Genomic DNA, 10,864 nt, shown 5'->3' on the forward strand with positions numbered 1-10,864 from the left:
TGGCGTTTGGCCCACGGTCACGCAGCTTCTGCAATGCTGTGCCAAAGGAGGAGTAAGTCACAGAACACAAGGCCGGGTCAATGGCGTCATTCACTGAAGCCCCCCTTGGCAATGACAAGTTGTGGATCATCCTGAACTGACCTGGCTCCTTCTTAGGAACCACCCCCAGTGGTGAACACACATAACCTGGCAACGGGGGAGCTGGGAAAGGGCCAGCCACCCGGCCGAGCGCTCGCTCCTTCTTAACCTTCTGCGACACTACAGTGGGATGCATGTGTGCTGATAGCAGGTTATTGCAGTGACCTAAACGGGGTACGCCATGTGCTGGGATGCGAAAACCCTTAGAAAACCCCTGATATAATGTCCTGGCTGCTGTCCTGTCTGGGTACTGATTCAGCCAAAAAACTGTTTCCCAAAATCTACTGGCGTGGGCAGCTTATGGCTGCGGGGGTTTTGTTCTCCCTGCCCCTTTCTTTAGATTTTTTTTTATTGCACTTGAACTCGGGGTGTGAGGAATGACCACAGAATGCACAGGCGTGTTTGAATATACATTGGCCGGTATGCCAGGTACACGTTTTTTCTGTTAAATGCCCAGCAAGTTTCACTCTTCTCCCCCGGTCCACCTTGAGAGGTCCGAAAGGGCTGCTTTGTGTGGTGTGATTTGTTATTAACATTTTCCAGCCACACATTCACCTCCGTCTGATCCCACTCAATGTCCGGGTCCTCAACTTTTTCCCATCTGAAGTCCCTGTCATAGTCTAGCCATGCCGTACCCCCATGTGATGTGTGGGCCTTCAGAATCTTATTCGCGTAATATACCAAAGGCACTGCCAGTTCCGGCTTCTTCTCCAACATTACAGTTGTAAAAACATGGACACAAAACAACCAATTGGTAATATATTCTTCAACCCTAGGTCTCCTATCCCTGAAGGAACCTTACTTCCCTTCCTCCTCTCTCAGTTCAACCTCCCTCCTCTTTGGTCTGGTCAGCGAGAAAATATCCACAAACTCTCCCTTCCAAATCTTTTCCTTTGTGTCAAGAGAGACATGTGTTGCCAGTTTCCCAGGTTTAGATAACAGTGTATCATGACCCCCCACAGTTTTAGGCCCACCATCTGAATCCTTGTTTAAGGCCCCCACCGCCTTACCTGATGCGGTCACCTAAGCCTCTGCTGAGGTGGGGGCCATTTAACTCCCCGCCTGACTGGCGTTGCTTAACTTTGCTCCCTGAACTTTTTCCAGCAGCGCTACCTGTTTGCTAATTTCACTCAGCGCGCTCTCTGCCGCTGATTTCGGTGCCCATGGTGCCACTGCCCCGCTACTGGGCTGAGTCCCCCCTGCCGGCGCTGCTAGTTGCGCCAAAAGTGTAGCCACTGAAGCTAGGATACTATCTGTGGGATCCTGTGACCCTCCCGCTTGTGCCTTTGATTGTGGAGGGGCGGGAGGGACTACTACAGCTGGTGCTGCCCCCTGTGGAGGCGTCACTCCCCCCTGCCCCACTGGGATTGGAGTCACTATGGCTGGCACTGCTCCCGGGATTACCGGGTTCAGGATATTGGGCGCAGGTACTAACGCCTTCAAAGCTCCCCTGATCTCTGCTAATATGGCCCCCACATCATTGCCTGGCTCTGGTTGAGGTGGTGGGGTAGGAACCTGCAGAGGTAATGGCTGAGGGGGCACCACCAGCACTGGGGGTATGCTAGGGACAGGGGGTACCTCAGAAACTGGCTGAGAAGGTAACACAGGTAAAGAGGGTACTGGTACGCTAGGGCCCAGGCTCTGACTGCAGGGGAACCACCTCTGGCACTATAGCCTTCCCCCCCTGCAACCCCCCTTTCTTATTCCTTTTCGCCCCACTATTGCCCTCGCCCTTTCCTTTTTGTGGCTGCGTCCTAGGCCTCTTGACTAGTGGAAGGAAAGCAGCTTTGGGAGGGACACCATTTCTACGAGGGCGGTCCACTAACACAATCCCCGGGGACTGCTCCTCGTCAGACTCTGGATCCTGCCCCCCCTGATCATCGTCAGTCTCCTCATCCTCCCTGCTAAGCTTCGCCAGCACTAGCTTGAGCAGCTGAGCAATCTCGGGGTCCTTGCCCTTTCTCTTGTGGCTGCACCCCCTTGCTGGCATACTGTAGCCTAAATGCACACTCCCTGTTCCCAAAGTCTCAGCACTGGGCACACTTGCTACCCTTTGTTAGGAAGCTCACACTATCAAGCAATCCCCTTCCAAATACCAGCGCGCTATGCTTTAATCCTAAAACAAGGCTGGCCAATTATACGCCTAAATTAGTCAACTAACAGGGCGCTTGCTGCTGTGCAAAGGAGCCTGTGCTCTGTGTTCGCACCAACCGGAACGTATCCCACCCTCGACCCCCGGGCTCAGGTGATTAAGCCAGTTACAAAGGCAAGACACGCTATTCCTATGTCTACATATACAAGCTTCACTCCTTCTATGGCTTAATGTAGCCCAAATACACCAATGCACACTAAAAAGAAAGCCTTAATCCTCAGCTGCGCTAAGTATCCAGCATACTGGTTATGCAAGGGTATTAACTCTCTGTACAGGCTATTGGTATGCGGTGCCCATGTTTCCCGCCCTAAACCCCCTGGCTCCGAGTTGGGAGTCAAGGCGCCGGTGCCCGATGCGTGCCAAAACAACCGCGGGACACTCCTGGCAGCCGCGGGCGGTAAGAGACGCCCTTAGACACAGCAGCCACCTGCTTAGCCCCTACCCGCCTCCCACGGCTGCCCAAGGCTCCTCGGGACACCCGACACCTCACCTCCCGAGCTGGCCGCTTGCACTCTGTTCTTCCTCGTGGCCCCACTCCACGGGATCCTCTATCCTCTGCCGCGAGATCGAGGTCGAGAGAAACTCTGCTCCCGCTGCCACAAGTCTGCCGCGCATCCTGGACTCTGCCGCACCGAACGCTCCGTAAATCGGGAAAACCGCTCCGCTGAAGGGGCCAGCCAAACAATCCCAAGACTCAAAAAACATGAAAGGGAGCTTCCCCAAAGGATAAAGGACAATGCAATGAAAATCAACCAAAAACACCCACAGAACAGCTGAAATATTTTAGAAAATTTATTTTCAGACAATCATTTTTGATAAAATTATTTAGACCAAGATTAATAAAGGTCAGCTTCTAATGTACAAAAATTAATTGGATTATGAAGTCATGAGATAGCATCAGCCCAAGTAAAATTGGAACAATAAAAACAAGACACACCGTTCATTCATTCTATCAATCATGCACACACTCTCTAACAGACAAACCCTATATTCACACTCAATTAAAGCATCATAAACGGCATACAATAGGAGAAAAATCGCCGACGCGCGTTTCGGAGACAGAAAGTTATTTGGAAAAATCCTTCATCAGGGCGCATGTATTAAATCCATGGATCTGTGCGGTCTTGAGAAATCCAAATTTGTAGCACAAGATCAGTATAGAAATCAATTCACAGTCTCAATTATGGGCTGAAAAAAGCATATCTCTAGGTATGCTGTAGCTGACTGAATTTTGAGTTACACTTAGGACCAAAAACTGTTCCGAATGAAGAGAGCTCTGAGGATGATGGCAAGCTGTCAACAGAGTTTCTAATATCTGTAGAGGACGTAGTTGCAGATTCAGAAGTTTCAAGACAAATTTCAATTCAATCCCATTATGTTCCTGGTCAGTGAAGTAGATTAGGCAGACTAAGGGAGTTCAGGTATTCTCCTCCTGAAAATGTATGTCGATGTTGATTCGAAGAAATCGGGTCCCGGAGTCTTGCTAATAAAAAGAGTCAGGAAAACAGACTAATGGAGATGAGAAGATCCCCTCCTGAGAACGTAGCGTGAAATGTGCTATGAACTGGGGTGGTGTGGAGTGCAAAAAAACGATGGATTTGGGTCCAGATCTCTGTACTGGGGTGAATGAATGACATTGTTCTGCATTCTGTCCATCAACTGTGGTTTTTGCATTTGTCACCCAGGGTGGAATGGGTATGCTCAGACGTGAGTCCCATGCTCTCCACTCCACTGGATTCAAGCAAGCTGGGCTGAAGACGGCTGGAATACCAGAAACCGTTCCTCGGAAGCTTGTTTCCGGTCCAGGGAAGGCATGGCTTGGCAGTTCGGGCTGGACTGTTCCCATGAGGCACAGGGTCAGACTGATTTGCATATGGCCATGTCTGAACTGGGGTGGTGTGGAGTGCAAAAAAACGATGGATTTGGGCCCAGATCTCTGTACTGGGGTGAATGTATGACATTGTTCTGCATTCTGTCCATCAACCATGGGCGTAGGAACTGTGGGGGACGTGGGGGACATATCCCCCCCAGATTTTGGAGTGGGGGGACACAGGGGAAAGGGTTGGGGGGGACGAGGGGACAAAAGAATTTCCCCTCTCCCTTCTGTTATGCACAGGGCCATTAGAGCGCGAAAGTGCTACCTAATGGCCCTGTACTTGACGTGTGATTCACCTGCCTGCAGTCAAAGAGGCCACCCGCCCTCTGCCCTTTGTTATTCTGTCGTAAGGCTTGGCCAGTCTGGGAAGGGCAGAGAAGGGAAAAAACTCTTGTCTCTTTTCCGTCATTCCCAGAGAAGGCAAGGGGAGTGTCCGCTTCTCCTGCTCTGCCTCTGGTAGCTCCCCTCCTCCCGCCCACTCTCTCTCCTTATTCCTCCCTCTCTTTCTGTCGCTGCCTTGCTTATCTTTATGTGCGGATTTCAAAAGACAGCTGTTACGTACTCTGTCTTGCCTCTCATTTTCTTTGTGTTCCCCCGTGAAATGGATCCAAAAATGAGCAGAACACTTTAGCTGGAAATGTCCTCATTTTCTGACAGGGTTCTATTCCAAAGTACAACCTCGGGACGGAGAGAACAAAGTATCAAAATAAGAAAAATTATTAAATAACCAAATAAAACAATACAGAGTGGTCAGCAGACAGCCCAGATTGTTATTTACACCCATGCACCTTAGCGCTGCTTTACAGAGTTTTCCAGTGAAACGCTACTTTCTTTTTATCTTCTTTCTTTGAACAACATTGTTTTCCCAGGGTGGGGAAGTGCACCATTCATAAAGGGACTGCAATACCTGGTTGCGGGGTGGATTGGAAAACGTTTAATATGAGCGTTTTCAACTGTTTTAATTATTTTAGCCTAAAAAATGTGTACCACAGCTCTGTGTTGAGGGATTTGGTCTTTTTTAAACCAAACTGCTTATATTTTATAATGATATAAGCAATGGACATTGAAACGGCCCTTCCTAGTCCTGTAGTCATGTCCAAAACTTTTCAGGCAAAATCACTTACTGATTTCTGAATAATGAGTTTAAAACATTTAAGGTAACCTTGTTGTTCCTGCTTACATTTCACATGCTTTGCTCATCCTTGCATTCAGTGTTTGTTTTTTACAGGGTGTTGTTACTTTTTTTCAGGCAGCATTGTACTCTTGTCCAATGCATAATTTGAATTGAGTCTCAGCACAATTGGGTTGTAGCTGAAGGCAGTGGCAGTTTAACCCAGTGGGGCAGTATGGTGTTCAGTGGGGGACAGGATGTGGCACTCTGGCCAGAGCTGCCAAATTTGGAACTGGAGCACCATTTTTAGCCTTCATGACCAGTCCACCAGTCCACACTCCTGACAGAGCTCATTCCGATGCTACACCTTAGAAGGCCCGATAGACCTTAGAAGCCCTGGTGTCTTAGCACCAGCAGGTGGACCCTAAAGGTGGCAAGTGTGGGTTAACCTTGAAGGCCTGTCCACCATAATCCATGCAGTTCATCTCCAGTCTTGCGAGCAGGCATACAAAGAAGCACACACTAGAGCGACAGTGACTGAGGTCACAAGACCCTTGAGGCCAGTCCACCTTGTCATTGGTACCTCCATTGGACTTTTTCAGCACTAGTAGTGCAACTTACCAGGGGTTGGTAATGTTGGATTTGCATGCACATTAAACTCAGGGGGTGATTATAATTGTGGTGGGACTGCCACATCACCGCATCGTTGACAGTCCCACCACCATTGATGACTGTATTACTGCCCGCCATATTCAAATGGCGGGCGGTTCCCTGGCACTCGGAGAGACCGATTGCCACGCACACTTCTCCCTTCTATCGGAAAGGCAGAAGGCTAGGATCCTTGTGTCTTGCAGAAAGGAGAGAAAAGGGTGTATCTGCTCTTCAGGAAGGATATACAATGCAGAAAGGGCCGGAATAGCCACTCTGGCATTTCCTTTGTGGGCTGCAAGCTAATGATGCTTAATTTAAGTTGGTGTCTGCAGGTGAGGCGAACTGTATTCTTTGTTAGAAACCGGTACATTATTTAAACCATCAGACTGTAAAACTGAACAAGAGAAAGGCATCAAGAGTTGTTGGCAGAAGGAGGAAGGGAAATATGGAAAACAGAGAATAAGGAGAAAGCAAAGATGAGAAAGAACCTGGAAGAGTGAGATAATGTGGAGGGAGAGTATGTTGGTGGATAAAGGAGGCAGGAGATGAAATCAGATAGACAGCCTTGGTATTCAACAACCCAGCTCCGACACAGATTCACTCACTACCACCCTTTAATAGTGCTGTCCAAGTCTCCATACCTACTCTCTCAGAAGCATTCAATTAGTTATGTAGCGCCACTCATACCAGTGCAGGGTGTCAACACTTTACATCATTCACACTACACAGAGGCAGTCAATCATAGGTGTGTAAATCTGTGTATAGGAAATGTTAAATAAAACTACAGGGTGTAGGAGTCACATGTCATCCATACTTGTAGACAGTATTGTTTAGGAGTGCTTGGTCTGGATGTTGGAAAGTGGGTTAATAGTAGGGGCAAATGTATATCTGTCCCCGGCAATAAGGACACTACCTCAATATATAGCTCCATACCAGTCTTTGAAAATTATTCTCATGCTCAAGCCTTGCTAGCTTGGCTGTTAGCAGGTATGTAAAGCATTTAAAAACACCAATTCAGTAAATAATTGAGACACAACACAATAAAAATCCAACACCAATTTATAAAATAAAAAATATTTTTTTCTTTAAAATGAAAAAAATCCAATGAAGGGAAACGGGAATATGACTTTTAACATTTTTTGCACGATATAGCACATAGAAACGTATATCCCCTTTTGGTACATCTGGTCATGCGGGACCTGCTCAAAGTCAAAGTTTCAGGCCGACCACGATGAAGCCCTGCAGGGGCTACTCCTTGCGGTAGGTCTCGGTCAAAGTTTTTACCTTCTGACTTAGAAACTTTTCTGGAGCTTTTCTTCACGGGGTCCATCGAAGCTCTCAGCCACCCCTGATTCGGTGAGGGTTCGCCAGCTTGTCTTGCAACGAACTCCCAGTCAAACTTATGGAAGTCCAACCTGCAGAGCTTTCCAGCGGTACGAGCTAGGGATGCAGGCTGGCACACAGTTGATGGTGGGTGGCTTGGCTCTCATGGTTGGCCTGGTCACCTTTTCTAAGTTCAGAATTAGAAATGTTTGCAGAGCTTTTTCTTGCAGGGTCCCTCAATACTTTTCACTAGGCCGGATTCGGTGAGGGTTCGCCAGCTTGGGTTTCTACCTATGCCCGATCAAACTCTGGAAGTCGGACCCCTGGAGCTTTTCAGCCGGAAGAACCTGGGCGGCAGGCCAACTGATGGTTGATGGTTGTCGGCTTGGCTGGCCAGAGTGAGTCGGTCCACTTATAGAGCTTTTTACCAAAGTTGCTCCAAACTTCTCCAAACCTCTGGAACTTCTTCCTGAAGTTTTCCAAAGGGTCTCAAAGTGTCCAAAACTTACTCCACGGGTCTGGAATCTCCAAGATGGTTCTTGAAATGGACCTCAGTTACCACAATCCACTTGGACAAAACCCTTTCGAATTCACTGGTAGTTCTCCAGGCTAAGGATTCTTGGTGGGCCAGGTTAGCTCTGTTAACCTTCAGCGTGCAGGGAGTCCACTCTTTAGTCCTTTTGAAGCAAGGTAGTCCATAGGACTGTAATTCCAGATTATGCAACAGGCACAATCTTCAGTCCAGAGCCTGGTTGGTTCAAATCAAAATCCTCAGCAGGGACCCTTCTTCTCCCAAGTTTGAAGCAGCATCATCTGAGAGGCTTTGTTCCTTTCAGATACTTATTCCAAGTTCTCTGGGTCAAGAAGGAGGACACTCCTGTCCAATGAGGTGAAGGGCAATGCTCCATGGTATGACCACGTCCTCTAAAGTGGGGCACTATTTTCCCAAAGAGAGCATAATTTCTCCAAAATTCATCATGGCTGATTTTCCAGCTGAGGGAGCAGAACTAACTCAACCAGCCTACAGGATGGCTTCAAATACCTAGGTCCACTCCCCTTACATCTGGGAATTCCTCCTTAATCCCCCCATCCGGCTGTGGGTGAGGTGTAAATGAAAGTGATTTTTCCAGCTTGTCTCCTTCTCTTGAAGAGCATTGTTTACTACCACTCCCCCTGGCTCTGGCGTTCCTATGCCCAGCAACCTATACTCTCAGACAGGCCACCTAACTCCAGGGGTCATTTATCACCTCTTCAAACAGCCAGTCCAATCCATTTACATCTAACAAATCAAGGCAGGGCACTAAGGGCCGAATTGTGGCTTGCTGACAAGAACATCTTATAACTTCTTGTCTGTAAATTTTAGAATAAATTCAACAATACCACATTGTTGCATTTATCATTAACATTCTTCTGAGTCCTTTAATCCTAGTTGTATGGCTTTCCTTTCTCCAGTTATTCATTAATAACCTCTTGCAATGTTAACCTATGGGGTGGGGATCTGTAATGGAAAAATTAACTGGCCAATTTCTCCAATACCAGGGCCTGTATAAGGATCCTCCTTATACCTACAGGACCCCTACCCCTAGAATACATAGGAAAGACTTTAGGGGTTCTGATTATATCACAATATTGCAGATCCTCACTTCACACTGCTCCTAGCACAGAAGCTGATTTTGGGAAGCACTATACTACAATGTAGGTAGTGAAATGTGCAATTTCACTAAACCCAGGGCATATAACACTCATTTTATAAGGGCCCTCCTTGTAGATACCTGACCTCTAACCCCTAGGACACCTAGGGAAACCCCTGGGGATACCTAATATGCCCCAACATTGTAGTTTATCAATTTGTAAGTGCCCTAAACCCAAAAGTAAAATTGGGCACAATTTGCATTTTAAAAGCAGTCCTCCAACACAGGTCTGCTTTTAAACTGACCCCAGGCTACAGCAGTGCACACATGCAAGAGCAGGAAGGGGTTCTGGCCTCTAAACCACTATGCCCTAATATATACTAGGGACTTAAAGGTAGTTTCAATCCCCATGCCCTATTATGTACTAGGGCCGTATAGGAGAGGTCATGTCAATCATGGAGGTACCCTGAACCATAGTGCACCCTAGTGTATGTAGTTTTTTTTAACTGTATTCATAAGTGTCTCTTTAAACATAGCACTGGCCCTGGGCCTGGTTAGTCAGAGGCCAGGGTCAGTCAGCAAAAAGTTGGGGAGTGCCCAGGGCACAGATGGCTTTGCAACACTAGAGAAGCACAAACCCAGAATTTAAAACATAACACCATGGTTGGGGGTTCTCTTTAATAATCAGAATTGATTTCCATCCTAATGAACCCATTTTCAAACTTTAGGATAATGAAAGACTGGGTAAAAATCATAACGTTCTAATCTATACCTTGCAGGTTTCATGCAGCTCTTTTATGACGGTTAATAGCTGTTCAGTGTTAGGATTTTAACTTATAAACTGCAAATAGCAAAATAATCTCTCAGACAAAAGCAGTAACTCACTGACCTATTTACATTATATGCATTTTGTGATCTGCGTGGTACATGATCTTTGTAGCGGGCATATTACCCAACTGTGGCTACCTTACCATGAGTCAAAACTTCCAGTACTCAGACCTCTGATCTCTCTCAATAAAGATCATTAATCACCGAAGTTATCTTCACATTTTTATTGTTGCCTGAAAATTTCTGGAGGCCAGGAATGCAGCAGCAGGTACTTTTCAAGCCATAATGCACTTACAACCATGACGCCCTCACCCGAAGTCAGCATCCTTTTTTGCCTGGTGCATGAAGATGCAAGATTCATATACTTTTTTTTTAACATTTGGTCTGATTACTATGTGAATGTAAACAACAATAAAGCATACATGCAAACTGTGACTACATGCCTGCTTTTCTCAATATTTCACTTCAAAACGATGCAAATGTATTTGTTTAACGGGTGGTGATTTGTATAGGGTCAATGGAAAATCCACAAGGTTTTCCCAGTCCCCCCCAGAATTTTAGTGTCTCCTACGCCCCTGCCATCAACTGTGGTTTTTGCATTTGTCACCCCGAGTGGGATGGATATGCTCAGACGTGAGTCCCATGCTCTCCACACCACTGGATTCAAGCAAGCCGGGCTGAAGACGGCTGGAATGGCAGAAAACGGTCCTCGGAAGCTTGTTTCCGGTCCAGAGAAGGCATGGCTTGGCAGTTCGGGCCGGACTGTTCCCATGAGGCACAGGGTCAGACTGATTTGCATATGGCCATGTCTGAACTGGGGTGGTGTGGAGTGCAAAAAACAATGGATTTGGGCCCAGATCTCGGTACTGGGGTGAATGTATGACATTGTTCTGCATTCTGTCCATCAACTGTGGTTTTTGCATTTGTCACCCCGAGTGGGATGGGTATGCTCAGACATGAGTCCCATGCTCTCCACACCACTGGATTCAAGCAAGCCGGGCTGAAGACCGCTGGAATGCCAGAAACCGGTCCTCGGAAGCTTGTTTCCGGTCCAGGGAAGGCATGGCTTGGCAGTTCGGGCTGGACTGTTCCCATGAGGCACAGGGTCAGACTGATTTGCATATGGCCAAGTCTGAACTGGGGTGGTGTGGAGT

This window comes from Lissotriton vulgaris, chromosome 1_1 (genome assembly GCF_964263255.1).
Source record: "Lissotriton vulgaris chromosome 1_1, aLisVul1.2, whole genome shotgun sequence".
NCBI lineage: Eukaryota > Metazoa > Chordata > Amphibia > Caudata > Salamandridae > Lissotriton > Lissotriton vulgaris.